Genomic DNA, 6,243 nt, shown 5'->3' with positions numbered 1-6,243 from the left:
TCGGAGTACACGTCCTGGTAATCTGTCTGGCCCTGCGGCCTTGTGAATGTTGACTTGTTTAAAGGTCTTACTCACATCAGCTGCAGAGAGAGTGATCACACAGTCGTCCTGAACAGCTGATGCTCTCATGCTTGTTTCAGTATTACTTGCCTCGAAGCAAGCATAGAAGTTATTTAGCTTTTCTGGAAGGCTTGTGTCACTGGGTAGCTCTCAGCTGTGCTTCCCTTTGTTGTATGTAATAGTTTGCAAGCCCTGCCACGTCCAACGAGCATCGGAGCCGGTGGATTACAATTCGATCTTGGTCCTGTATTGAAGCTTTGCCTGTTTGATGGTTCGTCGGAGGTCAGAGTGGGATTTCTTATAAGCTTCCGGGTTAGTGTCCCGCTCCTTGAATGCGACATCTCTACCCTTTAGCTCAGTGCGGATGTTACCTGGAATCCATGATTTCTGGTTGGGTTATATATGTACAGTCACTGTGGGGACGACGTCAACGATACACTTATTGATGAAGCCAGTGACTGATGTGGTGTACTCCTCAATGCCAACGGAGGAATCCCGGAACATATTCCAGTCTGTGTTAGCTAAACAGTCCTGTAGTTTATCATCTGCTTCATCTGACCACTTTTTCATTGACCGAGTCACTGGTATTCCTGCTTCATTTTTGCTTGTAAGCAGGAATCAGGAGGATAGAATTATGGTCAGATTTGCCAAATGGAGGGCGAGGGTGTGTGGTTTTGTTTCTATCCTAACCTTTTTAGGATATTGAAATTTGGTGAGTATTGCAGTATTCCAATCGCCTATATATATATATATACACTGCTCAAAAAAATAAAGGGAACACTTAAACAACACAATGTAACTCCAAGTCAATCAAACTTCTGTGAAATCAAACTGTCCACTTAGGAAGCAACACTGATTGACAATACATTTCACATGCTGTTGTGCAAATGGAATAGACAACAGGTGGAAATGATAGGCAATTAGCAAGACACCCCCAATAAAGGAGTGGTTCTGCAGGTGTTGACTACAGACCACTTCTCAGTTCCTATGCTTCCTGGCTGATGTTTTGGTCACTTTTGAATGCTGGCAGTGCTTTCACTCTAGTGGTAAGCATGAGACGGAGTCTACAACCCACACAAGTGGCTCAGGTAGTGCAGCTCATCCAGGATGGCACATCAATGTGAGCTGTGGCAAGAAGGTTTGCTGTGTCTGTCAGCGTAGTATCCAGAGCATGGAGGCGCTACCAGGAGACAGGCCAGTAACTCAGGAGACGTGGAAGAGGCCGTAGGAGGGCAACAACCCAGCAGCAGGACCGCTACCTCCGCCTTTGTGCAAGAAGGGGTAGGAGGAGCACTGCCAGAGCCCTGCAAAATGACCTCCAGCAGGCCACAAATGTGCATGTGTCTGCTCAAATGGTCAGAAACAGACTCCATGAGGGTGGTATGAGGGCCTGACGTCCACAGGTATGGGTTGTGCTTACAGCCCAACACCGTGCAGGATGTTTGGCATTTGCCAGAGAACACCCAGATTGGCAAATTCGCCACTGGCGCCCTGTGCTCTTCACAGATGAAAGCAGGTTCACACTGAGCACGTGACAGACGTGACAGAGTCTGGAGACGCCGTGGAGAACGTTCTGCTGCCTGCAACATCCTCCAGTATGACCGGTTTGGCGGTGGGTCAGTCATGGTGTGGGGTGGCATTTCTTTGGGGGGCCGCACAGCCCTCCATGTGCTCGCCAGAGGTAGCCTGACTGCCATTAGGTACCGAGATGAGATCCTCAGACCCCTTGTGAGACCATATGCTGGTGCGGTTGGCCCTGGGTTCCTCCTAATGCAAGACAATGCTAGACCTCAAGTGGCTGGAGTGTGTCAGCAGTTCCTGCAAGAGGAAGGCATTGTTGCTATGGACTGGCCCGCCCGTTCCCCAGACCTGAATCCAATTGAGCACATCATGTCTCGCTCCATCCACCAACGCCACGTTGCACCACAGACTGTCCAGGAGTTGGCGGATGCTTTAGTCCAGGTCTGGGAGGAGATCCCTCAGGAGACCATCCGCCACTTCATTAGGAGCATGCCCAGGCGTTGTAGGGAGGTCATACAGGCACGTGGAGGCCACACACACTACTGAGCCTCACTTGTTTTAAGGACATTACATCAAAGCCTGTAGTGTGGTTTTCCACTTTAATTTTGAGTGTGACTCCAAATCCAGACCTCCATGGGTTGATCAATTTGATTTCCATTGATAATTGTTGTGTGATTTTGTTGTCAGCACATTCAACTATGTAAAGAAAAAAGTATTTAATAAGAATATTTAATTCATTCAGATGTAGGATGTGTTATTTTTGTGTTCCCTTTATTTTTTTGAGCAGTGTATATATACTGTCAAACTGGGACCCTCCTCTAGGCCATTTTTATGCAGAATTTGTTTTCTTCTGGGGATTATGAAATACATAATTTCTTAACAGAAATTGATTTTCTAAATAGGCTCAAATGTACAACATACATTTCCTCAAATCTGCTATCAGCTAGCTTGCTACAAAAATATAGCATAGCTGCATTTGACTTAGAAAGACATTACCTCACCAACATAAAAAATCCTAGCTATATTCATATCCATAATAAAAAAGTTAATTTTGCAGTGTTTGACTCTGGTGACAATAAAACATTAATTGAAATTGTTAATGGGTAAGGTCTTTCTGGTTTCGTTCTAGAAAATGTCCATTACAATGTATGTAGTGTTGAGAATGTTGAGCTGATAGGCCTACTTTGTCACATATGTCGACGCTGGAGAGACGAAGCAGGTACGGTGAGTTACATTTAATTAACAACGGACATTGAACAAGACAGGAACAGCGTTAGCAAACAGAAAACAAAGACAAAAACACAATCAATGCAGCAGTGGGGGACAGAGCTGGGAACTGACAAATATAGGGGAGGAAATAAACAGGTGATGAGTGAGTCCAGGTGAGTCCAATATCACTGACGCGCGTGACGAGGGAAGGCAGGTGTGCGTGATGGATGGCAGGAGTGCGTGATGCAAGGCTCCCTGGCGCCCTCAAGCGCCAGGGGGAGGGAAGAGCGGGAGCAGACGTGACATATAGTGGGGCAAAAAAGTATTTAGTCAGCCACCAATTGTGCAAGTTCTCCACTTAAAAAGATGAGGGAGGCCTGTAATTTTCATCATAGGTACACTTCAACTATGACAGACAAAATTAGAAAAAAATCAGAAAATCACATTGTAGGATTTTGAATGAATTTATTTGCAAATTATGGTGGAAAATAAGTATTTGGTCACCTACAAACAAGCAAGATTTCTGGCTCTCACAGACCTGTAACAACTTCTTCGGACGGCCCCTAAGCCATAAGGGGATGCATCACAAGCCAACTTCACTGGCAGTTCAGGGTCGTAATGCATCAGGACCTGTTCAGATGTTATGAACCGTTTTGCCTCAAGAAATGCATTTTCACACTGTTCTGTACACGGCCATGTCCTATTCTTTTCCAGGAGCTGATTTAGAGGCTGGAGTACAGCTGAAAGGTTTGGGAGGAATCTTCTGTAGTAATTGATCAGTCCCGTAAAAGATCTCACTTCTGTGATATTTTGTGGTCGTGGTGCCTGTACCACTGCATCAATTTTGACCTGTATTTTGTGCAATCCATTGGGGTCGATTTCATGTCCACAGAAGACAATCTGGTCTTTGAAGAACTCACACTTCTGTAAGTTTGCCTGTAGACCATACTCTTTCAGTCTTTTCAGGACCTCTTCCAGGTTAGCCAGGTGCTCTTTGTCGGCGCGTCCTGTTATGATCATGTTATGATCATGTCATCCAGGATACACTGGGTTCCTGGGATTCCTTGTAAAATCTGGTCAATAGTTCGTTGCCAAATGGCTGGGGCCGATGCAATGCCAAAAACCAGGCGGTTATACCTGTATAGGCCTTTGTGTGTGTTTATTGTCAGGTACTGTTTGGAGCTCTCTTCAACCGGTAGCTGCAGGTAAGCCTGTTTCAGATCGATTTTACTGAAGTGTTTCCCACCAGCTAGTGCAGCAAAGATGTCATCCAGACGTGGCAGTGGGTATTGGTCCACATGCAACATTGAATTCACAGTTACCTTGAAGTCCCCACACATTCTAACAGACCCGTCTTTCTTCACAATAGGAACTATGGGTGTGGCCCATTCGCTTCTGTCCACTTTCGTCAGGATCCCTGTATGCTGCAAGCGATCGATTTCCGCTTCCACCTTTGGTCTCAGGGAGTATGGAACAGATCTGGCTTTGCAGAATTTTGGGGTTGCGTCATCTCTTAGTACAAGTTTTGCTGTGAAGCCTTTTACTGTTCCCATCTGATCACTGAAAACTGTGTTGTATTTCTTCAGCAAGTGTTCCAGTGTTTGGTCTGCCTTTCTCTTTGGACTGGAACGTATGGAGCATTTTCAAGTCACACCAATTCAGCTTTATTTTTGAAAGCCATTCCCTGCCAAATAATGGGGGGGGGCAGTTCCAGGCACCACATACAGCTGTAACTGTTGTGTTTGCCCCCCATACCGCATTCTGACCTGCAACGCCCCCATTGGGCTCAATCTCTCTCCTGAGTAGGTCTTCAGCAACACATTTGTGTTCTTCAGCTTGATAGCCTTGAAGTGCTCATTGTAGACAGTAGTGGAAATTATAGACACTGCAGATCCTGTGTCCAGTTCCATTTTTTGGGGTTTGCCTTCGATATCTGGTGTCACCCATATTATGCTACTGCTGGGAGAAGTCACTGTGTTTAACTCCATTGTACCAATTAATCGTTCATCTGAATCACTGCCACTGTTCTCTGCTAGTGCTTTCACAGACCCTTTCATTTTTGCTCTGCATGCTCTTTGAATGTGCCCCCTTCTACTGTATTTGTGACACATTTCGTCTTTAAAACGGCAGTCTGTGACCATCTCTGTCACACCTGTTGCATTTTTCGGCCACACGGGGGCGCTGTCGGCTGCGTGAAAACTTGTGCAGGGAAGTTTGTGATAGGTCAGTACTTTTTACTTTGCAACTCAAATGCATCTTTAGTCGCGATTTCCATTGTCACAGCAATTTTAACAGCCTTTGCAAAAGTGAGCTCTGATTCTGTGAGCAAACGTTTTTGAATGTGTTCATGTTTCAGTCCACAAAAAAATCTATCCCATAATGTGTCATTTAGGTTCTCTCCAAACTGGCAATGTTCCGACAGTTTCTTCAACTCTGCTACATATGTACTAACATCCTCCCCCTCATTCTGATCTCTCCTGTGGAAACGAAAACGTATCGCGATGAGGAGTGGTTTAGGTGATAGGTGATTTTGCAATATCTCCACAATCTCTGTGAATGTTTTATTGGAGGGCTTCAGAGGGGCAGTCAGATCTCTTAGCAAACTGTACGTTTTTGGGCCAATTAAACTCAACAACGCTGGTACTCTGTTGTTATCAGCAATGTCGTTTGCAATGAAGTACTGTTCCAGTCGTAAATTGCCCAATTTTCTTGCGTGTCATCAAACACATCTATTTTCCGGATGCTAGCCATTCTCTTTACCTCCGGCTCCACGTCACTGCTTGCTAGCTGTTGTGCTACAGGGTCAAAATCTTCCTCTCTTACAGGGTCAAAATATTCCTCTCTTCCTACGAGCTCCATCTGCATTCGTGATGCACACTGCAGGTAATCATCCTCCTCGCCATTGTAGTGTTTTAGCTCTCATTTATATAATAAGAAATACTCTGAATACAAGAAATTACACTGGAGCTTCACATTTACTTAAACGAGTTAGTACCAGATTAACATAGAACAACACTGCGCATGACCAAGGGTGCTCCATCCTTAAAGAGGACATCAGTAATTAACAGAACATAACACCATATGTGGTTATTGTGTAGGTAGGTCTACGGTTACAATAATATTTTAAATAATCTATCCGCAAGTAGCCTCAGTAAATCAATGAAGCCAATAGTGGTTTCAGCTATATTGTTGTTGAGACGATGTAGGCTTTATGACATTTCTAAACAGTAACAAATATGTCAAATGACTAGCCTATGAGAAAAGTGTAAAAATGTGTATTCGCATCAGTAGGCTAAATAACTGAAATGCATCAGTAAGGTATTGGAAAGTTCGGGAAAACATCAGGGAAGCTCATCGGGTAGTCTGTACAGTAGGCCTAATGTGTGTGCTTATAGAAGATCTGCGTTGCTTTCAATTACTAGACTAATGATCATGAGAACATTTCCCAGCCTA

Source organism: Oncorhynchus mykiss, chromosome 13 (assembly GCF_057628025.1).
Source record: "Oncorhynchus mykiss isolate SJ-2025 chromosome 13, ASM5762802v1, whole genome shotgun sequence".
NCBI classification, from domain to species: domain Eukaryota; kingdom Metazoa; phylum Chordata; class Actinopteri; order Salmoniformes; family Salmonidae; genus Oncorhynchus; species Oncorhynchus mykiss.
The sequence above is the reverse complement of the archived record's forward strand: the minus strand, read 5'-3'. Positions refer to the sequence as shown.